The sequence below is a fragment of the Schistocerca americana genome, chromosome 7 (assembly GCF_021461395.2).
Source record: "Schistocerca americana isolate TAMUIC-IGC-003095 chromosome 7, iqSchAmer2.1, whole genome shotgun sequence".
NCBI lineage: Eukaryota > Metazoa > Arthropoda > Insecta > Orthoptera > Acrididae > Schistocerca > Schistocerca americana.
The window spans coordinates 292,278,583-292,305,539 of record NC_060125.1 but is presented as its reverse complement, the minus strand read 5'-3'; the positions used below and the strand labels follow the sequence as shown (position 1 = coordinate 292,305,539).

At 41.3% G+C, this 26,957-nt stretch overlaps 1 long non-coding RNA gene across 1 annotated transcript in view; it reads left to right on the top strand.

The window, feature by feature from the left end:
* Positions 1-3,517: 3,517 nt before the first annotated feature.
* Positions 3,518-26,957, top strand: part of LOC124623202 — a 184,166-nt gene continuing 160,726 nt past the window's right edge. The window contains exon 1 of the long non-coding RNA XR_006980682.1: positions 3,518-3,796. This is a non-coding gene — a long non-coding RNA (uncharacterized LOC124623202). The remainder of the gene's footprint in view (positions 3,797-26,957) is intronic.

Sequence of the window (26,957 nt, the reverse complement as noted above, 5' to 3'; positions counted from 1 at the left end):
TTTGTGGCATCTGAATCCATTACCATTGAGACACTACAGGATGATGATAATCTTTCTGTAGTTTGAGGCCACAGTATAAATGAAAGTTTCGTCAATTGACTAAATGGATTGTTTCTTCTACTGTATAGTCATGATTTCGACCTTTGGTCGTTTTCAAATACCACAAAGTTGAGCATGATCACACTTTTGAAAAGAAGTCATCGTCGAAAAATATTAAACTTGGTTATATAATGTAGTATAACATGTTGACACACTTGCATTATCAACCCAAGATTAATATAATTCGATGATGACTTAGTGTACAGAAACGTGATTATTGTTAGTGAGTCGCCTTTACTTGCGTGTGTGTTATCGTAAATCCAATCTCGGAAAGCGAGCTGACAAGTACTGAGTTAAAAGCCACGTCACTTACGTGAAATAGAAAAGAATCCAGTGTGTGTGAAAACCGATCTCATCCATTAGCAAATAAATAAGCAAATAAATAAATTTACGCTCACTAGACTTGGTCAGTGCAAACTCTTTGAAAAAAAAGTAACTGTATATAAGAAAAATGAAATGTCGACCTGTATAAGAATGTAACCTGAAACACATGAAAATTTCTGCACTGACATACGGCCCTGACAGAACCTACTATGCACAAAGGAAACGAAACAAGCACCTATTATGAATCTCACCTGCTGAATGAAGTACTGGCAGGAACATTAATACAGCAATACTCCACAGATAAAGCTAAAAAAATACTGCTAAAAGCAAACTACAGTTGGTCAAGGGAAATTGGGTTCATAATCTTGACACAGAATGCCAGCGAAACACATGACTCAACCTTTAGGTTTTGAAATTTCAGTTTCATATATATATATATATATATATATATATATATATATATATATATATATATGAGTCCATTGATAGTGACAGGGCCAAATACCTCACGAAATAAGCATCAAACGAAAAAACTACAAACAACGAAACTCGTCTAGCTTGAAAGGGGAAACCAGATGGCGATATGGTTGGCCCGCTAGATAGCGCTGCCATAGATCAACTGCGTTTCTTAAAAATAGGAACACCAATTTTTATTACATATTCGTGTCGAACGTAAAGAAATATGAATGTTTTAGTTGGACCACATTTTTCGCTTTGTCATAGATGGTGCTGTAATAGTCACAGACGTATAAGTACGTGGTTTCACGTAACATTCCGCCAGTACGGACGGTATTTGCTTCGTGATACATTACCCGTGTTAAAATGGACCGCTTACCAATTGCGGAAAAGGTCGATATCGTGTTGATGTATGGCTACTGCGATCAAAATGCCTAACGGGCGTGTACTATGTATGCTGTTCGGTATTCTGGACGACATTATCAAACTGTCTGGACCGTTCGTCGGGTAGTTACGTTATTTAAGAAAACAGGAAGTGTTCAGCCACATGTGAAACGTCAACCACGTCCTGCAACAAATGATGATTCCCAAGCAGGTGTTTTAGCTGCTGTCGCGGCTAATACGCACATCAGTAGCAGACAAATTGCACGAGAATCGGGGATCTCAAAAACGTCGATGTTTAGAATGCTACATCAACATCGATTGCACCCGTACCATATTTCTATGCAAGAGGAATTGCATGGCGACGACTTTGAACGTCGGTACAGTTCTGCCACTGGGCACAAGAGAAATTGCGGGATGATGACAGATTTTTTGCACGCGTTCTATTTAGCGACGAAGCGTCATTTACCAACAGCGGTAACGTAAACGGCTTAATATGCACTATTGGGCAACGGAAAATCCACGATGGCTGCGACAAGTGGAACATCGGTGACTTTGGCGGGTTAATGTATGGTGCGGCATTATGGGAGGAAGGATAATTGGTCCCCATTTTATCGATGGCAATCTAAATGGTGCAATGTATGCTGATTTCCTACGTAATGTTCTACAAGATGTTTCCCTGCATGACAGAATGGCGATGTACTTCCAACATGATGGATGTCCGGCACATAGCTCGCGTGCGGTTGAAGCGGTAATGAATAGCATATTTCATGACAGGTGGATTGGTCGTCGAAGCACCATGGCCCGCACGTTCACCGGATCTGAAGTCTCCGGATTTCTTTCTGTGGGGAAAGTTGAAGGATATTTGCTGTCGTGGTCCACCGACAACGCCTGACAACATGCGTCAGCGCATTGACAATGCACGTGCGAACATTACGGAAGGCGAACTATTCGCTGTTGAGAGGAATGTTGTTACACGTATTGTCAAATGCATTGAGGTTGACGCACATCATTTTGAGCATTTATTGCATTAATGCTGTATTTATAGGTAATCACGCTGTAACAGCATGCGTTCTCAGAAATGATAAGTTCACAGAGGTACATGTATCATATTGGAACAACCGAAATAAAACGTTCTGTATTTTAATTTTAATTTAAAAAACCTAGCCCGCATCTCGTGGTCGTGCGGTAGCGTTCTCGCTTCCCACGCCCGGGTTCCCGGGTTCGATTCCTGGCGGGGTCAGGGATTTTCTCTGCCTCGTGATGGCTGGGTGTTGTGTGCTGTCCTTAGGTTAGTTAGATTTAAGTAGTTCTAAGTTCTAGGGGACTGATGACCATAGATGTTGAGTCCCATGGTGCTCAGAGCCATTTGAACCATTAAAAAACCTATCTGTTACCAACTGTTCATCTAAAATTGTGAGCCAAATGTTTGTCACTATTACAGCGCCATCTATCATAAAGCGAAAAAAGTGATCCAACTAAAACATTCATATTTCTGTACGTACTACACGAATATGTAATAAAAATTGGGGTTCCTGTTTAAAAAAAACGCAGTTGATATCTGTTTGACCTCTGGCAGCGCCATCTAGCAGGCCAACCACAGCGCCATCTGGTTTCCCCCATCAAGGTAGACATGTTTTGTTCTTTGTAGTTTTTTCGTTTGACGCTTATTTCGTGAGATATTTGACCCTTTCACTATCAGTGGACTAGCCTGTATAGTGTGCCTATCAGTAGTTGTGTCAGGTTCACAGTCAGGAGCTTTTGATCCCGTCTAGGTTGTTTCAAACGCATTCTTCAGCCACTAAGTAATCAGTTCCACTGTGAATGACTTATTGTTTGCTGGGTATGTTGCTGGCTGAACGACTCGAATTCTTTCTGGGGCTAAAATTGGAACGTCATCAAATCATATATGTAGCGGACGCGGTTAATTTTTTGGCTGGTTTCCTGTCTATTGCGTGAACACTACAGCGAGAAACACACACCAGCGTACCGGTAGTGACAGAGGCGCACTTCCGGTGTCGCGCATCGCACAGTGTTTCGCTCTGCCGCGGGCCCGCTGTCCTTGGGGCGCGCTGTCGGATGAGCGCGCGGGATCGGCGGCAGCAGCAGCAGCAGCAGCAGTGCGGTCCCGCTGCGCCGCTGTCCGACAGCAAATCGCCCGCTCCGCCTCGATCACCTGGCAGCCAATCGGCCCGCAGCCCGCTATCACCAGCTCGGCTGCCGCCGGGCCGCGCGGGCTATCAGCGACTCGCGGACCACCAGTGCAGCCAGCAATTGCCGCCCATCTGTGCCTTCTTTCACTGTAGTGAAACTTATCGCAGCGTTCGTGGTACGCTCAGGTGTGTTGCGCCGATAAGACTCGCATACAGTTGCTCTCCGTTCGTCTGGCGGATACGTGTGTCGTTTTTCTCCGTAGACGTCTCATTTTGACTCCGAGTTCCACTGACTGGCCATTAAAACTGCTCTGAAGTGTCAAATCAGGACTACTCCCAAATACGACTTCTGCCTCCAAGATTGGTAAAGGATTCAACTCCAGGTACGAAAGCTTTTACTATCGCAACACTCATTTTAATACTGATATTATTTCCATGGGCAGAAACGTTTTTATCGTCACGAATGTGTAGCATGTAGCTCGATTACAAGACTACCCCAGACAAATGTAATTGCTTCAATTTTAGGTGAGGTGTGTAAACGAAAACCACTCGGAGCGATTTATCACTTCCACGTTAAAAGCATAAGCTCAAGCAGAAAGTCTACTATCATCCAGAATGAATCTTCCACTCCAAGCACAGTGTCTACAGCTCTTAATAGTTGACATATAAAAGCAGTGTGCTTAACCTACATTCTGGCTTGACCCTCGGAAAGTTGGGAAAGGTACTGAAAAGTTTCATTTTAAAGGTGACCCGTAGTTCATTTCTACGTAGGCAGTAATAACATTGGACACTGCCAGCAATGATTTTGAATCGAGTCTGGAGGACATAAAGTTGCATGAAATTTTTCAACGAGTCCTATTTGTCAGCCTGTCTGAATCCAGCAATCAAGTGCACAAATAGTCCACAGAGGGCCTGTAATTAGTGTTCTTAGTGGTTCAGGAGGTAGTGAGTGTGACACCCATATGTTAAAGACTGGGTCAAATTTCCACTAAGCCAGGAGGAATAGGGAGGTTTAAGCGTATGTTAAAGTACACGAGGATTCTTGACAACAACTTACAGTGCATGATGAAGTTTAAATATTAAATTGATATTATATTTTTTACACTTCCTCTTACAAATTCATGGTATACCTGGAGATGGACTCGAGGTGCCCCTGGAGGGCCTTACCGCGTTCCTGTGAGACTGATGTCTGCGATGGATGATGTCTTTCTTATAGCGTCTCCTAATGTAGTTTGCTAAATATTTATGTGAAGTTCTCGTTGAGGCTTACCAACCACTGACTACTACAGCAGCTGAATATTCCATTTATTTTACCTCACACCTCATTCACGACCGAATTACATTCCTTCAGGATCCTTTCAAAAGATCTAAGTGCTTTTTTCAACAGCGGAGATTCGCCTCGAAATAAACTCTCTGCAATTTGTATGGAGTCGACTGAGTGTTCCTATGGCGTTTAATAACAGACAAACGCAAAAGAAATGCTATAAGTACATGGAGGTTTTATCTTTGTCCAACGGTATCAAAACAGTGATAAATCGTTGCAGCTCGTTAGCTCAGTAAAATATATATGAGTAAAGTTTTGACGTCATAAGGTGAATCACGGCGTGAGCATTGTATGGGGTAAGCGAATGATACAGTGGGGCAATTCTGTAAATGTATGAGAAACGTCTTAAGAATAGCGAAAGCCTATCGGAATTTATGTTTGAAGTATTAGTAACTCACTGTAAGTAACATCACATTGAAGATGGTATGAGTTTCTCTGACTGGTGTCTTCATACAACAATAAGAAACTTTTTATTCATCAATGCATTCCCATTCGCAAATACGTGTCACAAATATGAAATACATACACAACAGCTAAATTAGTTTCAGTATGTATCGTCGTATCTGTCATGAGCTGAGCAGTAGGCAGAAAGGTGTGTAGTTTGTTACAAAAGAAGAATGTACATACCTCAACAGGATAACGGTCTCCTACGTCATGTACAGCGAAGTAAAAGAAAAAATACACAAAACTTCATAAGGAATATAATATGTCAGAAATTAGTGTCATACAAATAATGATGCAAAATAATTTGCAAGATGATCTTACCTGAGAAAAATACAAAAATAACTGTTCTACAAATAGTTTGATATGTTATATGATGTAGTACCTAACTTTTTTTTGTACGTATACTGCATTGTCATGTGCTAGTCGACGAATTCTCTAAGATCCATTGCAAACCGGGAAAAATTTATGATTTAGATGCTTACTTTTGTGTACCGAAGGATAGGGTTTCACAAGTACTTTCTAACCAATGTATAGCCTTTAGACATTTACCATAGCATATCGCTACTTCTTACTTCGCTCTACAGCTTTCTTGATGTTACTAATTGCTACATCTGTTACCTCTTTGTGACACAGTTTGCGTGACTTAGGAAATGATACAAGCTTTCTGTTTCAGTCTGGCGGCTGTTCATTGTTAAGTACGAGTAAGAGAGGTAATAAAGTAGAATCACGTGGCAATTGGTTAAAAATGCTGATGTGTATGTACCTACCACAGTTCCGATGATGTTGGTGTCAGTATATTCTGAAAAATGTATTGATTTCTTGCGTCAGGCGTTCAGAAGGATTAGCGCTTGTCAATAGAGACATACGAACATGGGTCTAATGTTTTGATTTTTGGGAGTTCTTGTCCAGATGCCTGACTGAAACAGAAGAGCACTGTCTGAAATTACCACGTCAACATGTCCTACTTCTCACAGAAATAATTTAAAAAAGCATGTGATACAGTTTTCCCAGTGTCTCTCCATGAGAGACTGAGTGAGACAAATTTAGATGTAGCTCCATGGCAACAAAAACACATGATAACCCATTCTGAGTTCACACGAGACGGTCTAGAAAATCTACAGCTGCTAATCATTTTCACTTCGTAGGAATGATGGAAAATTGAGGTGCATGATGTGTTACAGTAGATGGCTTTGATCTCTGACGAAACTTGCATACAGATAAAATTTTCTCTTTCTCTTTTCCACGTCACTGAAGTAACAGGCTGTGCGGAGTTCTCTGAAACGCTTACATCATCCTAAATCAGTGTAACTGAAACGAGTATATCAAACGAGTTCTTTTATAAAATCGTCAGGAACCCGTACGACCCAAAGTAAATCTTTGATTGTGCATCGCTTAAAGAGAATGTTCTTGTGTGCAAGGTACACTCTCTTATCTCCATGTTTGTTTTGTTCCGCCACATATTTTTCAGGTTTCTCCAGACGGATTCTTATCCTGTACTTATGCAATATCTTTTTCAAGAGGAAGCAAAAATGTTGTTAAAGGCAACTTACTGTACACTCAGTATACTGAAGTTATGCTCACGGTTCGTTTCTATATTACGTTTTCCTAAGCCGATATGTGCACGAAATAAAGTGTCAGCAAAAACATTTTGCGAGCCAGGAATATGAACTACAGTTAAACGGAATTTTTGAAGATACAATGTTCATCGTGTTAATCTGTCAGGAATCAATTCTGAAAACATTAGAAACTGTACTGCTCGATGGTCTATGTGGACCTTAGTTGTTTTGCCAAATAAGAAAGAACTTAATCTGGAAAATTCCCTAAATAACTGCTAGAACTTCCAGAAATCTGGGAAATGCCCAAATGATCGCTAGATCTTCTAGTTTCTTGTTTCTTTCTGATTTCGTTAGAGCACTGCTACCGGAAGCTCAATTCTTTTGTACAGTATTACAACTTTCCTTAAATTCCTCGAATAGATGACCACCTAACTCAATCGTTGATGAATTTGGTGCCAAACAAAACTTACACGACAGGTCTGGGAGTGCCAGAATTGGGGCACTCAGAAGTTCGTCCTTTAAACTTAGAAACTCTGTTGCACCTGTTCATACCCACGCCACATTATGTTTTCATCTATAAGGGAACAAAGTTCTGGGATGGAAGAATTTCCATACTGAAGAAGCAGCGATAAAAGTTTATTGAAGCAAAGAAGCTACGAATTTGTCTTTTGGGGGTAGGAACTGAAACGGCTCTGACTGTCGAAAGTTTTTCGGAATCAGGCTCTATGTCTCCAGACGAGACGATATGTCTTACAAGGGAACCTCCCCATCGCACCCCCCGCAGATTTAGATATAAAAACTGAGTAGTCCATGTGTAAGATAGGCAACATATAGGATGATTTAAGCTCAGGAGCGCCTTGTTTCCGTGGTTAGCGTGAGCAGCTGCGGAACGAGAGGTCCTTGGATGAAGTCTTCCCTCGAGTGAAAAATTTACTTTCTTTATTTTCGCAGTTATGATCTGTCCGTTCGTTCATTGACGTCTCTGTTCACTGTAATAAGTTTAGTGTCTGTGTTTTGCGACCGCACCGCAAAACCGTAGATTAGTAGACGGAAGGACGTGCCTCTCCAATGGGAACCGAAAAAATTTGAACGCAAGGTCATAGGTCAACCGATTCCTCCACAGGAAAGCACGTCTCATATATCTTATACGACACTGGTGACGGCATGTGCGTCCCATGACAGGAATATATTGTCGACCCACCTAACTTGTACATTCTTCTACCTTGCCCAATTTATGTTTTCTTGTGGATGTGATAATCACTCGAAAAAAGTGATGAAACCATTAGCGTTGGTGCGCTGTAGTCGACTGACGTCGTGTTTTTCGATGTTTCTTTAGGTGTAGCGTGCCCATAATACGGCGCAGTTACCTCTCGTCGGACGGACGGACGGACAGATAATAACTGTCTGAAAACAAAAAATTAAACTTATCACTCGAGGGAAGACTTGAAGCAAGGACCTCTCGTTCCGCAGCTGCTCGCGCTAACCACGTGACCACGGCGCTTCTGAGCTGACATTATCCTTCATGTTGCCTATCTTGCGCAAGTACAACTCAGTTTGTATATTTTGCTTCTTTTTTTTTATAGTTCCACACAACTTCTTGCTGTTTTCTTGATTGATCTGTGTTCAGTTTTTCAAGGCCTATCCACTGTGCCAACTTATAACCAAATCTGAGGCGGGTGCAATGGGGAGGTTCCCCTGTTAAAAACATTACTCTGATGAGGCTAAATTTAGATTTTTACAGATTGGTAGTACTTCCATGTTCTCCAAAAGTCTTTAGCAAATTACTAAAATATGGTTATGTTTTGACCAAGATTTTCCAGCTGTGACAGGATGTCATCAACATACAAAGTAATTTGTCGCTTCAGATATTTAGGTAAGATGGAATTTAAACTGCGAATGAAAGTGGCAGAAGATATGCTGAGACCAAACCAGAATTTGGAGAACTGACAGCATAACCCAAAACACAGAAATTCAGTATATTTTATACACTCTGGGCGCAGCTCTATTAGTTAGAAATTTGCTGTCAAGTTGACTGAAGATAGATCTTCTACGCCATAAATATTGTGAAGTAGTTAATCCAGGGTGAGGTCTGTCAATTTAAGGTAAGATAATGGTGTTAATTTATTTTGGATCTAATATGAGTTTGATTGATCCATTTTTTTCTCTACTACACGCGGTGGGTTACTGTATGAACTAAATGCTGTAGATTAGACTAAAGTTCAGCTTTCATTTTCTCTCTGCTGTATGCGGAAATAACATATAGTTTAACACAAAATTGGTTTTTATTTTGAAATGTGATGTATGCTGAAAACTATTTATAGTTCCTGTGTAATGAGTAAAAATAACTGAGAGTGAATTAAAGCTCCACTTTGTATGTTTTCTCTTAAATCAAACTGTGTTTTCTGATCAACGTCATCGTAAGAAGTTGTACACAGTTCAGGTGAAAAATGTGTTGCATGGTCTGTCAAAGAGCATAGGCCAATCACCTACTCATATTGTCTTGAGATCCAGAATAATTGACTTGCCTTCAGCTTCTAAGATTACCTCAGCATCATTAAGGTTTAAACATGCTTTGTGTTCATTTAAAAAATCTACTTCCAATATCAGTTCTGTGGTCCGAAGCGGAACACTTAAGGAACTCATTACAAATTTATGGTCTTGACATGTGAAATACAAACAAGTCTGATGTCTTACATCAACGCTTTTTCCTGAAACAGCACCTTGTAGTTTGATTTTGCGTAAAGATAATGTAGGACAGGCTGTCGTCTTTGTATATCTCCGTTAAATGCAGTTTCATTAATCACTGATACGGGGCTACCTGAGATAAGAACAGCCGAGAAAGTGATGTAGCCTAAAGAAACATCTATCACTGGATGTGCGAAAGCACTCTGTGTGTTGTCTAACATCAGTAACAAAGTCTTCGAGACGTATGAAATTTAATGTTACAGCAGAGATGTTTTCAGTCCTGTATTGTCATCAGCTGCTGTCATTGCGAGTCCTTGCTGTGTGTTATTTACAGGCCGTTGGAAGTTGGCCGGCTTAGACGGTCTCACTTCAGCTATCCCAAAGTGTCGCAACGGGCTTGATCTACTAGCAGTTTTCCGATGTTGACTATGTTATTGTCTGTTACTATTTTGACAACCTTGCCCATTTTGATTACTGATTCTGTAATAACTGTTTCTGCATGAGTTCTATTGGCTTTATCTGTCAGAACTGTATCCGTTATAAGACGCATTGTAGTTGTTCTGATTACTGTGATAGTGTCTGTGCTCGGTTTCAGAGTGTTCTATCGATTACCATGATCATGATGGTTACTATGGAAATGGCTTCTGTAACGTGATCGTGTAGCGTGTGTCAGACAGATGATACCTGTTTTGTCGTCTGCAATTGTGTCTGTGACAACAAGTTTAGCGGAAGCGTTCGTCATTTCTACGATCGGGCGCCGGAAATGAATGCCACGAGTCACGATTTCTGTTGTGCTTTCTAGTAACATAGTTATTGGTGTCTAGTGCCAGTTCTTGGAGAAAACCTTAGAAAGCATCTAGGTTGTCCTTCCCTCTTCCTGTTAATATTACGTGACGCATATATGAAGGCAGTTTTGTTAAGCAAATGCGTATCAACTCAGACGGACTGTAAGCGATTGTAAGATATCGATTCATACACAACATCTCCTCAAAATAACTGACTGGGCCAGAAAACTCGGACAGACCAAAATTTTTCTTCATTATTATACTTGGCTTTACTCGATCATGAGCAGCTTGCGACCAGTACACAGACAGGAAAGCGTAGTAAAAATGAGCTTCGCCTCGACAATTTGTAGTTACAGACAACATCCCCATGGCTGGCTCGTTTTCGAGATATCAGCAATTTCATTCCAGTTTGTGGCCTAAAGGCTAATTTATAGCAGGGGAAAGGAAATTTGGTCAACCAGGCTTGGGGGGTGAATGCCGTTGCTAAAATTTTGAAAACTTTTGAATTTGCGAACAGTGGGAAAATGCTTGTAATCGGAACTGTCGTTTCGGTAAGAGCTGGAATGTCCTCTGCTGCGCTTAATTAGCAGATCATTATCAAGTCTTGGTGAAAAATATTATTCCCTAGGAAAGGCACTAAGATCCCACGAACTGGTACTTTCATGACAAGTTTCAGAACATGGGTGTGAGTTTGAGAGCGTGGAAAATGGTACAGGGTGCGTGACATCAGCGATATTGTCTGTGTTTGTGCACAGGTTTGCCATTTTGTAATCAAATCTTCTACATTTTTGCTAAGGTACGAAGTTGTAAAGTGCAATGCACACGCGATAAAATATTCAAAACTTAACCAAGAATAATGGAGGTGGTATTACTTGAAAGAAAATCGGTCTTGAAAAACTGAAAGTCAGACTCTAATTATTGACAAAAACGACTGTGCAATATAAGAAGAAGACCCTATCAATTACTAAACCCTCTCAATAAAAAATTACTGACATTTACACTAATTCTATTATTTGTGTCGTAATGAGAAAAAGATCAAATTAACACTAATTATGAATATTGTTAGTTATTTGAGGAGCAAAGTTTTCCTTTAATTAATGGTTCCGTCAAACAAACATCTCATTCTTGTGCATGGATTGGTTACGTTGAAAATTCCTCCAAAAACCTACTCAAACAATAGAATCAATAACATATGTGTACCAAAAATTTTTCATCTCCATAATGAAATGTTCCAGATAATTTTCAAATCTCCTCCAAAAACTAACTGCTCCTTACTATGCCCCAGCGCTGCCCCATTGGAAATTTGTGGTAAGGACTATGGGACCAGACTGCTGAGGTCATTGGTCCCTAGGCTCACGCACTATTTAATGTAACTTATGCAAGGACAACACACACAACCATGCCCGTGGGAGGACTCGAGCCTCCGACAGGGGGGGGGGGGGGGGGGGGGAGCGAGGGAGAGGACTCGAGCCTCCGACAGGGGGGGGGGGGGGCGGGAGTCGCGTGAACCTTGACAAGACGCCCTAGACTGCACGGTTGCTGCACTAATGGCAGGCGAGTGAACGAACCACAGATAAACAGAGTGAAGGATATTATTCACTAATCGTGCAGCTCGCTCATTCGTCTTTGACCCTGTACAGAATATGTGAATTATTTACAACGGCAGAAAACATATGAAAACCTTAGAAACTTTGGACGCTTCTCACACTGCTTCCATACTCCATAAGGCCCCTTAACAAGGCTAACGCCCTCTGGTGGTCTTTCCACAAGTCACAGAGGATTACAAACTCTGTCAGTCTGTGTACGTGTAAGAAGCATAGACTTCTGCAAGGGGGGAACAAGAGGGTGCAAGAACGGGAAGTCCCATCTGCTATACCATCCACAAGCTAGATTCTAATAATCCTATTGTTTCACCTGTAATCAAGAATCTTGGTAGAATGCTACGCCTTTATAAGTATGTCCCACCATCCCTACACCTATACACACTCAACATCCTATCCCAAGGCAGCTTCAACAGACTCTCCCAGACAATGACATCCACTGCAATATTTAGCCATCCTACAAGCTGTGGCTTTTTCCACCTATTTCCACTCACATCAGGCCTCCCTCCTCTCCTCCATCTCCACTTCACAGACCTTCCCACCCATCAAACTCATCCTTACTATCCGTTTTTCCCAATATCCACCTTCCCAAGTACCCACTTTCTACAGATAGTACGCAGCGGTTTATATATTTATACCTACAACCATCCTATTTAATTTCTCCACAACTTCTCTCCCAGCACAAATCTTCAACTCTTTAGTGGGAGTAAAGTGCTCCTTATTAGCGAATGTCATCGTTTCACTTTAAAATTTTTTAATGTCTGTTCTGTCTTTTTATCTTTACCTGTTAGACATTTTATTTCCTTTTTAAACTTTAACTGAAGAAAATCACACACATTTTTAATCATCTCTAAATTATACAGGTTGTATCAAATAGGATTTTGCAGCTTTTAAAATTACTACAAATGTATTCGTACAACTTATAGACATAGTCTTGGTGTCACTTTGAACAAAAATAAATAAGTTTTGACTCACACTGTACACTAGTACAGAATCGCGCTGCCACAAGCGTTAGTGGCAGTTGCAGCAAATATAGCTGTCTTTATCTGTTCCCAGTGTGCTCCCTTTGTAATTTGGTTCGCAGAGTCAAAGTCTGCAACGACTAAAGAAACTAACATCCGTACGGAATATGGTAAAGATCAGCTCATTAGGGCATTTGGCCTACCATATGTGAGTGGCATAGGATTTTTTTTTTATTGAAACTGGATGTTCGATAAGATCTAATATATCCTAAGGTCGTCCAAATGCGCCTAACGGCGTCGTAGAGCAAGTGAGAAAAAGCTGTGTGGACGCTCCCACAACATCGACCCGTCATGCTAGGCGTCCCACGTATGGCTGTCTGACATGTGTTATGAAAACACTTGCACCCTAGGCCATACGAGATGACATGGTGAAAAAGCTAAATAATACTTATACATGACTTCGCATAAAGAGTTGATAATAATTTAATTGGGAAGATTATGTTTGATGAGAAGTCAACTTTTCACTTAAGTAGTAAATTTAATGAGAATAATTGCAGGATTTGGGAGAGGGGAAACCCCGAAATCGCTGGAACATCAACGTGATAGCCCAAATTTAAATGTGTTTTGTGCACTGAGCATCAGCAAAGTTTACAGACCTTTCTTTTTCCAAAAGAAAACTATCAATCAAATAGTGTACTTAGATATGCTAGAGTTCCTTTAATCCAGCAGACTAACGCTAATGTAAAGTCAAGGTACAGTGTACTGAAGAAGACGCATTACCACTACCAACCTCTTTCTTCATTGTGCGAGCTTTCCTAAATGTTCTTTGCAGGTATGTGGATGGACTGAAGAGCGCCAATTGCAGGGCTCCGTCATTCATCGGAACTGACATCTCATGACTTTTTTTTTTGGGGGGGGGGGGAGGTGGGCGGGGGGGATTCACCAATAATATCGTGTTTCTTCCACTCTTCCCAGTTTCTCTCTGCTAGAGATCAGAGCTAGAATCTATCTCCCAACTGAACAAGTCATGGCTGACATGCTGCAGCGTCTTTAACAAGAAGATAACTTCAGATGGGATGTATGTCACGTAAAGAATGGAAGTCACACTGAATCTGTTTAGGTATAATGTACAAAACATGATGCATTTTGTTATAAGACACTAAATCCACATCTGTAAGTTAAATGAATAAATCAACATTAGTTTTCAAAGTTGTAAATTCCGCATTTTTAAACCCTTTATTTTAAAATTATTTTTCTTTTTAATTTTGCATCCATAGTTATGTTCTGTCATTTCTTTTCTGTAAATGCTCTTGGCTGAAGAGTGGAATATTATACCACATGAAGCACCCCCCTCTTTCCCTCCCGCCACTCATATGGGGCGAGGGCGATGAAATAATACAAAAAGAAAATACACACCCATTTTAATTAGTTTCATTATTTCCCTTTAAGTTTTAAAGGGTTCGGATAGCATAAAAGTGATCTGCGCCTGCATTTAACAATTTCTCGTACATACTGTGGAATTGGATGATTGCTAAAAATCAGACTCAGTTGTTTTCAACTTCCGTAACTCAATTCGCGTGAATTACGTTGCACATAGGATACTGTGCATGTACGTTCGTTCGTTGAGGAGGCGGTATTTTCTTATCTGTTGCTCTCTACAAGAGAACTGGCACTTCTGTGATACACAGCCTTCCTTCTGACCTCCATTACAGTGATATGTCCTCATCTGGAATCTGAAATACCTTCTTTCTCCTTTTCGTTACAGAGTTATTGTGCATTTCTAGAAATGATTGTCTGCGATTCTACTAAACAGACACAGCACTGCTGAGTGCGTTGGGAAATGTTATGGCTTTAGCAATCACTATAGAACATGAGTTCCTATGTTGTCTGGCTCTTCACGAACAGTTATACCGTTTCCTAGGCGCGAATTTGATCTCGGCAGTCTCTTGCGATCAAGGTGGATGAAATCATTTTCAGCACGTTGCCGAAATTGAGTCTACAACCTTTCCTGCACCGCTTCCTTGTACAACGTTTTCATTAGCTACATAAACGAATCGTTTCAACACCCTGGCGCAACAATTCCGACCAAAAGTCGCCGCATTAAACAAACATGGTTACAGTACGCCAGTACGCCACCAGAAATTCGTCCATAATCCTCTCAAGGGGAGCCTCCCTTCTGCCACTGCACTACTTTGTCGTGGCAGTATTTTACCTTTTCTCTAGGAGAGAGGGGAAGAAAGATGTCCTGTCCACGAGTTGAGGCCTCCATAAACTCCACAGTTTATGGTGTGGAACACAGCCTCACATGCATACATAGCATACGAATTCTACATTCCAATTGGCACACCTGTGCAATAACGTGTCAAACTCGTAGTCGTCGAAATTTTGAAGATATATTATTAAATTAAATTTCAATGGAGTGCTGTAATTGCAAACTGAATAAAAGAACGCAAACTGCATGAATGTAAGGAGATTAGTCATTAATATATATTTGCAGAAACAAAATGTCTTTGGAGCACGGTTATTGAGATTTAAAAATTACATTTATTCATAAGAAAAGCAAATAATACTTTTACCCATTATCAGCTACAAATTTCTCATCGTCGTTATTAGGGTGTTTTAGATTATGGTTGCTATGAGAAGGGAACTAGCAGGCAGACATAGATGAGTACGAGAGCTGAAGTGCTCTTTATACCGTGAAGTGTTAGTCAGTATCCGGCGAATCTGACGGTGGGGTGTGGTCGATTAGAAGCGTCCCGTAACGTCTTGGAGGGAATGGGGAAAAGGGGGGGGGGGGTGGCGTGGAGCCGTGGTGCAGACAGCTGGCCTCAGCCCTCTTGGACTGGCGGGTGTGTGGGGCGGTTGGTGCGTGGCTTTCGCTGCTACGGGCGCTGGATGTCCAGTTCATCACCCACCAGCAGCTATCGCTGTTGTGGTCCCGTTCTCCACAGATATGTTCCTGGGCATGTCCACACATTTGACTGACTGGCTCACATTCTTCTTATGGACAATCAAATTATCACTGTTATGCTTGTACCATCCACAAACACCTAATTCTCATGGTAAGGAGGGAGGGCCACATGAAGGCCTTAGACTACTATTGGTGGAATTCCTTCACTGGGCAGTCTCCACGTCCCCACCTAAGAATAAGTACTCTGTGTCTTTTTCACTTGTCACCGCCAACTCCTCCTCTCCTAAAGTCTCCTTCGACTTCAGTGCGATCCTTTCCACACCTTCTCTCGGTAAGAGAGCACACGTAGACGCCAAAAACGCATTTTATAGCAAGAATTCCTTCCATTAGCATCCTAGCCATTGCTCATTTCACATTTGGATATCGCGTCTTTAGGGGCATCGAACTGGTGGCGGGGATGGCCAGGCTGCTATCCTCAGGTCCATTACAGAGTTCAGAGGAGGTGACTATATCCGTTTAATCCTAAGCTGTAAAGAGTAGCTTCTGCTGGTTAAGAGTTGTTTTGGAGGGTTTGAATCACGGACGTGTGTTACTTTCACACAAACAACACATAGAAAGTCGTTTTCAAAACACAATTTGATCAGTTTTAATTATGCCAGATAACCCGCAGATAATATATTAATCCATTACCATGATAGGATGTGAAGGTTTTGTAAACAAGCATTGTTATAGGCGGTATCAAAGTTCAATAAACTTTTTTTGTTTGTATTCTGTTTCTCATGTTTGACAAGTATTAATCAGTGTCATTTCTGCGGTAGTTTTTGTAGTTTTTCCAAAATTGTTTCTTCATTCAGTCTCATATTTTTCTTCTGTCTGATATTTTTAATTTTCAGGGTGAATTTAGTATTTGCTTTTATGAACAAAATTTAATTTAGTGAATGCTTTCTAATTTTATTTCACCATTGGATGCACACGCTGGACACGGTAACATGAAGCTGTTATTGCAAACCATTAAAACAAAAAAGTCAAATCCATTTTTGCAATAGTATACGAAGAGATTTTTGCATGTGCCAGTGAAATATCCTTCCCTTTAAGGAGTCCATGTAATTTAGGAGTGCCAGTCAAATGGAAACAGAGGTAATGCAGTTGTCCCGTTCAAAAGTAGTCACTACGCACGGTAAGACATTTATCTGTATGGAGAAGAGCCGATCAATTTCTGTTTTGCAGAACGCCGTCAGCGGCTAACGCATCCACAATCGCAACTTCTGCTGAAATTTCTTGTCCGACTTAAACTGCGGTACACGCAAGTCTTTCTTCAGGTCATCAAAGATGTGAAAATCACACGGTGAAGGATGTGGGCTGTATGGAGGACAACACAATGTATAAAAAGCGAAGCGGTTCAGACAAGTTCTGCTGAGGGCATGATGACATTCTTCGACTTTAGGGCCCTCTTCTCGTCGAGGTCGCAGAGCGCGGAACAACAATCAATGCACAACGTTACGACGACACTTTGCAGAAACTGCGACACGCAATAAAGTCGAAAACCCCAGAGATACTGTCGGACGAAACCATCTCGTTCATTGATAACGCCCGCTCCCCACACTGCCAACCAGATGAAGTCAACGCTTCAGCGATTTGCTTCGGAAACACTGCAACATTCTCCATAGAGCTGTTTCTGTAGGGTTGTAGAATTCCTAACTCAACGAATGCAAGTTTTTTCCTCTCTACCAAACAAAAGATACTTCTGTGATTAAGTCATGCAGCAGGAGGACGGACGAAGTGTTGTGCGGATTAAGTACGACCGCTGGCAGTGTACTGTAGTACTGTCTGTTTAATGCTGCGACCTCAGACCGGAATCTGTACGCAACGTGTTTAAACGATCCCTTTGTGGCTCATGAAGTGTTATACCATAAAGCGGCAGGGGACAGCTTTTAGAGCCGATTTCGGTAACATTCTGCAGAGATTTTCATCCACCTTGATTGCAGGTATTACCAATACGAAATTAGCGCTATGCGCCGGCCAGTGTGACCGAGCGGTTCTAGGCGCTTCAATGTGGAACCACGCAACCGCTACCGTCGCGGGTTCGAATCCTGGCTCGGGCATGGATGTGTGTGATGTCCTTCGGTTAGTTAGGTTTAAGTAGTTCTAAGTTCTAGGCGACTGATGATCTGAGATGTTAAGTCCCATAATGCTTAGAGCCATTTGAACCAATTTAGCGCTAAGCAAACAATGTAACTTTTCGCGTTCAACCACACAACCAAACACTCTTGCTAAACATCCACACAATTGCAAAGACTGTAATAGTTGACAAGTGCGAGAATTATCGCACAGTCAGGTTATCAGCTTATGCATCCAAGTTTCTGACAAGAATAATATACAGAAGATTGGAACAGAAAATTGAGGATATGTTAGGTGACGAACAGTTTGGCTTTAGGAAAAATAAAGGCTCCAGAGAGGTAATTCTGATATTGTGGTTGATAATGGAATCAAGACAAAAGAAAAACCAAGACATGTTCATAGGATTTGTCGACCTGGAAAAAGCGTTCGACAATGTAAAACGGTGCAAGATAGAAATTTTGAGAAAAATAGGGGTAAGCTATAGCGAGAGACGAGTAACACACAGTACGCACAAGAGGGAATAATAAGGGTGGACGACCAAGAACGAAGTGCTCGGATTAAAAAGGGTATAAGACAGGGATGTCGTCTTTCGCCCCTATTATTCAACCTTTACATCGAAGCACCAATGATGGAAAAAAGAAGGTTCAAGATGGGGGATTAAAATTCATTGTGGAAGGATATCAGTGATACAATTCACTGATGACACTGTTATCATGTACGAAAGTTAACAAGAATTACATAATCTGTTGAATGGAATGAAGAGTCTAATGAGTACAGAATATGAACTGACAGTAAATTGAAGAAAGACGAAAGCTGAGAAGTAGTAGAACTGAGAACAATGAGAAATTTTACATCAGAATTGATGGTCACGAAGTAGATGAAGTTAAAGAATTCCGCTACCTACGCAGCAAAATAACCAATGAGAGAAGGAGCAAGGAGGACAACGAAAGCAGACTGCCAATGGCGAAAACGGCGTGCCTGGCCAAGAAAAGTCTCTAGCATCAAACACAGACCTTAAATTGAGCAAAAGCCAAGCATTGTATGACAGTGAAAATGCACTGTGGGAAAACCATAAAGGAAGAGAATCGAAGCATTTGAGATGCCGCAGATGAATATTGAAAATTAGGCGGATTGATGGGGTAAGGAATGAGGAGGTTCTACGCAGAATCGTAGAGGAAAGGAATATGTGGAGATAGAACATCTGTTATGACATAAGGGGATGACTTCTGTGGTAGCAGAGGGAGCTGCAGAAAGCAAAAAGTACACAGGAAGACAGAGATTGGGATACATACAGGAAATAATTGACGACATATGTTGCAAGTACTACTCTTAGGTGAAGAGGTTGGCACAGGAGAGGAATTCGTGGCGGTCTACATCAGACCAATCATCAGATTGATCAATCAAAAGAAAAGGTCTGTCCTGTTCAGTATGTAAACATTACAGCTGCAAAAACCATTCTGGTCAATGGCAGTACATATCCTTTTGACTAGTTCTTGTAACTCAGAAGTGCAGTCGAAGCAGAAAAGGCTGCCGGAGTATCACTACCCATAGTAAATTTGAAATGTGGTGGTGAGAATGTTAGTGCACAATATCGGCTACTGATACAGGAAGAGAGAATTAATAGCTAGAGTATCCAGCAGCGGAATATCCCTTCACGATTTGTAATCAGAACATTACGATTTACTTCAGGGCCATACAACATTGTATCAGTGCAGTGAAAGTTAAATGGCAGTTTGTGCGTAAAGAAAGCCCCAGTTCCTTCATGACTTGTGCTGAACTACGTTACATGAAGCAGAATCAGCTTTTGTGTCGCGCTCGCTTTAGCGGCTAGGTGTGCTACTAAGCCGTCGATGCCTGCCTTTAAAAACAGATGGCAGGACTGAAGCTCCACTTGTGGCAACAGGCGCTCCGAGTGGTTTACCGTAAACCTTCGTAAAAGTCACACTGTGCATTCCGCCACGATTGCAGACTTAAGCGGTCAGTTATTACCCAATAAGCCTGAAATCTGATGCGAAATATTATTCGTCGTGTTTGAATTTTCTCTTCATCAGTATTAATATTATGCTAAAATTTCTGCATTGGTTGGTGTCCTGAGGACAGACGGTAGACACTAGCATATACGAGGGTTTAATGAAAAGTAACGTTTCTAACTTAGTTAATTGGGTTTGGATGGGAATCAAACGCAGAAATAATCCTTAGAATGTGATCTTTAATTACCTATATTCACTTTTCCTCATAATCACCAGCCAGTTGGATACCTTTCTGCCAGCTATGAACAAGTTTTCTGAAGCCGTCACTGAAGAAGTCAACACTCGGTTTCCGCAACCACAGCCTCACCGTTCTCTCAATGTCTTCATCAGAAGCATAATGATGTCCTCGCAGATCGTCTTTCATTATCAGGAACAGATGGAAGTCAGACGGTGCTAAATATGGACAGTATGGAGGATGCCGCTCAGTGGTGAGATTCAGTCTCTGAAGGTCTGCGGTGGTGGCAAGTGAAGTATGCGGTTGGCATTGTCATGATACAGGACCCTTGATAGCTGTCGTTTCAGAGTTCGCAGCGTTGTGATGTAACGCTCTGAATTTATTGTTGTTCCACGATTAAGGGAATCAACATCTGCGTCCCAGAACACTGTGGCCATGAATTTTCCAGCTAAGGGTTGCGTCTTGAATTTCTTCTTCTGGGACGAGACTTTGTGTCGATATTCCATAGACTGACGTTTCGTCTCTGGGTCGTAATGGTGTACCCATATTCGTCTCGTGTCACAGTTGAAAGGAGAAAAGCATCACCTTCATTTTCGTAACGCGAGAGGGGTTCCTGGGAAATTTCAAGTCTGTGCGCTTTCATTTCAGGAGTCAGCATCCGAGGCACCTATCGCGCACAGCTCTTCGGATAGCCAAGCAAAGCAAAAATGTGACCCACACGTTCTTGTGAAATGCCGTTTGTGCTTGCAGTTTCTCTCTGAGTGATACGACGATCGTCCTGAATCAGTCTGTCAACATTTTGCTTGTGAAACTCGGTGGCTGCTGTCACAGGACGTCCAACTCTTTGTTTCTCACACAGATCAAATGTTTCCGCCTCATCATCTTTAAACTTACTCGCCCAACGACGCTAACTACTCACATCAACACAATCATCGTAAACTGCTTTCATTCTCTGATGAATCTCTTTTGGGGTGACACCTTCTGCTGTCGAGAATTCAATAACTGTACGTTGCTTAAATCGCATTGACCGACGGTTTACGCAGTGTTTCATACTGTACACTGTAACAACATAACCGTTCAATGCTAAGACTTCCTGTCAACTGGAGCTGTAGAGAAGAGGCAACGGAACAAGCCAGTACCAGCCGCATACCAATGCTGCCAACTGTTGAAGAGTTACGAAGGTGGTGGCATTACTTTTCAGTCAACCATCGTAATATTTGATTAGTAACTCCTTCAGCTTTACTGTCAGAATGCTAGTCCCGCAAGTTTCGCAGGAGAACATCTGTGTAGTCTGGAAACTATGACACGAGGTACTGGCGGAAGTAAAGCTGAGAGTCGTGCTTGGGTAGCGAAGTTGGTAGAGCACTTGCAACCGAAGGCAATCTCCTGAGTTCGAATCTTTGTCTGTAAAACAGATTTAGTCTGGTAGGAAGTTTTATATCAGCACACACTCCTCTGCAAAATGGAAATCTTATCCTGGACCTTGAAAATGGTACATCACCGAAGTCAACTTATCATGTGAAATAAAAGCCTGTGATCGTAATACAGCCATGGTGGAATATGGACATTTCTCAATTAATTTCTTCTTGTTGCACTGGATATGAAAAAAACTGTTCAATAGAAAGAGCGTCTTCTTTGGCGACCAACAGTTATTTATGAAGCATGCTGAAGAGTAATGCACCCGCAATTTATATGTGAAAGTTCTCAAACCTCTTACAATAAAACGAACTTTGTTAACGTTCTACACCTTCATTGTTCTTGTTTACATATTTATTTCTCAACGCAGTCAGCCTGGCAACGAAGACAGTTCACGCAACGAGAGTCCAGTTTGTTGATATAGTCATTATAGAATGTTTGAGTTTGTTGACGGAGCCACGACCTGACCTCTGCTTGCACTACTTCATCACTACCAAAGTGAAGTACTCAAAAGTATTCATTAAGTTTTGGGAACAGTTGAAAATCGGATGAGGCAAGGTCACACACGTTGAGGTTAGCACCACCGTTTCTGTTGTTATGGACACCCCAGCATCGCACATTGATGATGTCGAATACAACTGTCACCGTACACACCTATCATTCTTCTATGGATTTCTACTGATAGCACGTTTTCTGCTGTTACAAACTCAATTACAGCACGCTGTTTCTCGCGCACCGATACAGTTTCGCTACACAGCGCAATGCTACACGCTACAATTCGGAGTCCTCCAGCGGCAGTTGCTGATACTTACTTCAAAAAATGGTGCGGCACTTCTGCGTACGCGCTTGGATCTTACACGCTATTACGTATGTGTACCAGTTTCCTTGGCTCTTCAGTGTATATAGAACATTACGTTTATGCCTCCAGAAAACGTCTCTCCAGTGAGTGGCTTCCGTCGCGTAGGTTCTGTTAAAGTGCTGATATTCGCTTACTTAACGTAGTTCTCTGAATAATATTATCCATAACAGCAAATAAAATTCGTTACGGCTTTCAAGCCATCTGGCCGTAGGTACCATGTGCTACCCGTGCGAAGCCGCGCCCTATCGCTAGCAGAATATACACCTGCGGAAAACAGTAATCTCCAAACATAGGAAACTGATAGGTCAGATCTTCTTAAGATTATTAGAAGTACTTTCCTTCTGTATCCATTCATATGATTCTGCAAACTACTCCCTTTTCTCAACATTTAAAAACTGCAGTCTGATCATTTGTTCAAAAAATTTAGTTCATAAAAATTTACTAGCGAAATGCGCAATTATATAGTTACTGCAATTGTTGATGAAAGTCTCATGTACCACCTATGAAACGTTTTCAGTCCAGATACTTAAAATATTAGCTTTAAATCCACGTCGATACTTCACCAGAAATCGTGTATATGTGTTGCAACTATGCTTCTTGTAGTTTTTTTTCCTGTTTTAATGTTGTCATAGTGCTAGCAATGGCAACTATCTACGAAGTGTTTCGTTAAGTGGAGTCCTAAACTTACCTGATCGTCATCTCCATAAATCTCTCTGCATATCTACGCATTCCCCTATCAAAACCACGTACACCGTTTTATATATACTACCACTTGCGAATCTTTACGATTTACCACTGTAGCAGTTCTGCCACATACACTTGTCCAATAACTCCTTCGTTTTTTGCTATGGATTACACGAGCCTTCTCGCTAGTTCTTTCCCAAGCGTCTCCATTTAGGAACTTCCTTGCTCTCTGGTTGATTCGTTTATCGATCTCTTATCTCTTTAAGATGGAGCCGTATCTATTTATATATTTGGCTTGTTTCCCCACACCGGCATTGAGGTCTGCAGTGTTCCGAGAACTGAGAGGATCTATACCATTACTAAAGAACACGCCATCAGAAAATTTCTGAGAAACGTGTGAAGCAGCCTTTCGATAGAACGTTATCAGCGTATCACGGGGAAAATAATCATTCACGTTATCTGAAATTTTTAATATGGTTATTCATAAAAGTTATGAAGATAGGAGCCGACAATCTTACAGGTAATACACCACTCTGGAAGATGTAGGTAGTATGTTCGTCAGTTAGCGCCGTAAAAGTTACACTATAATCAAACATTTTCAGTAATAACAAGCTGAGGATTTTGGCGAATAAATTCTACAGCATCACTAAGTAAATCTACCTCTAAGGGTATAGTTCTGCAGTGGGATCCCTAATTATAGCAGTAATGAAAATGAGGTCCAGACCAGAGCAAGACCCCTAGCTCCCAGAACGGGATAGAAAGAGGAAGTTCTGCACTGGATTTTAGATGACGGGAAAATATATTTTTGTCTTCATCCTTGTGCTTGGTTTGATGCGACTCACCCAGAATCCCTTTTCTGTGCGAACCGGTTCATCTCAGAGCATTACTATAACCCCACGCCCCCAATTATTTGTTGTAAATATTCCAATCTCAAACTTGCCCTACATTTTGTAGCCGGCCGCGGTGGTCTAGCGGTTCTAGGCGCGCAGTCCGGAACCGCGCGACTGCTACGGTCGCAGGTTCGAATCCTGCCTCGGGCATGGATGTGTGTGATGTCCTTAGGTTAGTTAGGTTTAAGTAGTTCTAAGTTCTAGGGGACTGATGACCACAGTAGTTAAGTCCCATAGTGCTCAGAGCCATTTGAACCATTTTTGAACATTTTGTAACCTATACAGTTCCCTCAAGCACCGTGGAAGCTATTTCTCTACGTGTTAATACACATCCGATCACCCTGCTTCTATATTTGGACCGTGTTTTCTGCTTATCCCTGTCCTTAGCGATTCTGCGGAAAATCTACACGTTTCCTACCTTATTACTGCAACTAATTTCTAATGTCCTTATGTAGCACCCCACCTCAACGCTCCGATTCTGTTCTTTTCCAGTTTTCCGCAGGCCATGCCTCACTACCATATAATGTTGTACTTCAAACTAACCTCCACAGACATTTCTTCTGAATTTAACTCATATGTCTAATACCACAAGACTGTTTTGCCCAGGGATAAGGGTTGCCCGCTTTGCCTTTACTAGTCTGCTTACTACGCCCTCCATGCTTCGTCTATTATGAGCTGCTTTGCTTCTTAGAAAGCCGAATTCGAACACTATGTAGTCATCAGTTACGGTAGGTTCGATATCATTTCTGCTACTCTTCATTCATTTCATCTTTAGTTTACTCTCAATTGGCTGTCTGTGATCATTCCATTTCCTGCAGATCTTCCTCTCTTTCACTGTGGATACAAAGTCTTATCATTCATAACCTTTCACTTTGAATTTTAATTCAACTCGTAAATCTCTCTTTTAGAGTTCGATAGTCGCGTTTTTGACGTAAAGGTTGAAGAATAGGAGCGAAATACTGTATTACTGTTCTATATTAAAATCCAAGCATTTCGTATTGGGTCTTTTAATTTTACTTGTCACTTTTTGTTCTTATACATATTATACGTTTACGAAGAAAACTCGCAATGCCAAAATATACTTAGAGTAATGAAATTTCGGGAATAGACGTACATAGGTAACATGTTTGAGTGATTAACAATATAAGATCACAGGATAAGATAAGCGCGAGATAAGCAATTGCAAATGAGAAATGCTGGTACATGTATAACCAGTATGTTGAATACAAGCATGAAAACGTTTAACAGATTCCTGATGTCAGTTTGTGGGATAGAGTTCCATGCCTGTCGCACTAGATTAGTAGGTATAGGGACGATTAATGCTGTTCTTGGATGACGTCGGAGCTGCCGTCCGACGATGTCCCTTATGTTCTGGATTGGAGACAGATCTATCCAGCAGGCCAAGACAACATGTTGACATTCTGTAGACCATGTTGGGCTACAACAGCGGCACGTCGACGGGTGTTACCCTGTTGGAAAACACTCCTTTGAATTCTGTTCATGAAGGGTAACACCAGAATTCGAATCACCAGAATTACTTCCAAATTTGCCTTCAGGGTGCGTGGAATGACTCCGAGAGTGCTCGTGTTGTCATCCAAAATCTAACCCCAGGCCATAAATCAAGGGTTTAAGTCAAGTGTGTCTAGCACGCAACCAGGTTGGTAGCAGGCCCTGAACTGCCCTCCTAATCAATACACGAACGCAGAACCAGCTTTCGTCACAAAGCACAACAAACCTTCAGCCTGTCCTCAAATAAGCTATTGCTTGACAACACTTAAGTCGAAAATGGCGGTCAGTAATAGAGGGAAAAGTCTACACGAGATCTTGCTCAACCAATAGATATCAAGTGTCTGACCACCATCGTGATAACCTCTACCTCTTCAGAACTGCGTGAACAATGAGAAAAATGACTGTGATATGTAACTTAACGTTTGAGATTGAACATTCGTGTTACCAGACCGGGATAAAACTCAGTGAGAGTAAAGTCTTCTTGAATGGGATTTTAGAGAATAGCAACATCTCACCAACAGGAAACTGTTACTTTATAAATGGAAACCTTGGAAAATGCGAAAACAGTACAACGTTGCAAAAACTGATGGTGCTATAGAGTGACCACAAATCCTTGTGCTTAGTGGAACGTTATAGATTTGAATGGGATGGTCACAACCTTCAAGAAGTCGATTTCTGCCTCATGCGATAGGAAATCTCGAGCTACACTGAGTTCCAAAACCCCATTCTGCAAAATATAGTGTATCAACAATGCTGACTTTTGTCAAAATTTTAAGAAAAATACTGTTACTGCGAAGTATTAAAGTTTGCATTTTGAAGCTGTCAAACTCACTATGTGTCCCTTGGTGACACATTATAACAGGAGGTGATGTTCGCTGAGCAGAGAGCAGTTGAACTTATTTATGTTGTGGGTGAATGGATAGCTGGAATTAAACAGTTGTTCACATCCAAATAGTTCCATTTCTGTAACAGCTTGTACTGATTTATACCCAATGGTGACAATGTCCTTCGTTCAGGAAAACATGGGAGTGACAATTATAGAAATTCCATACTCAATGACAGGAAGTTGCAAACACTGAAGAATGCTAACACAAACGTAAGAATAAAGCAATACAAATGACTTTTGATTTCAGTAAGAATCTCGAACATTTGTTTCTGCAATTCTAGTCTAAGACGATGTGCACACATTAAGCTTTTATGGCCGCAAAACACTAACTTTAACGAACATACGTGACATGAGGTAGTGAGTGCACAGTGAAATCAATCGTTTCGGAGGCTAATGAATTTTCATGTGATGGCTTTAGCAACGCCACAGGTTTCATGAGTTTATCAGAATAGAATACAGTCCTGCAAGGTCTCCTCCACTATGAGGTTCCACGCTATCTTGCTCTATGTGAAAGATATCAAAATTCATTCAATGATATCTTCGTACAGTCTACTTGAAAAGCTTCTATGCAGATGCGAGTCGCAGAAAAGATTTTTTGCGTGGAGATATTCGTTTATTTTGTTATAATGGCGTATTTGTGAACAGCTGAGTGCGAGGTAGAATGACATTCGGTTTGTATAGCCCTTCCAGCATACCGACGATACTAAAC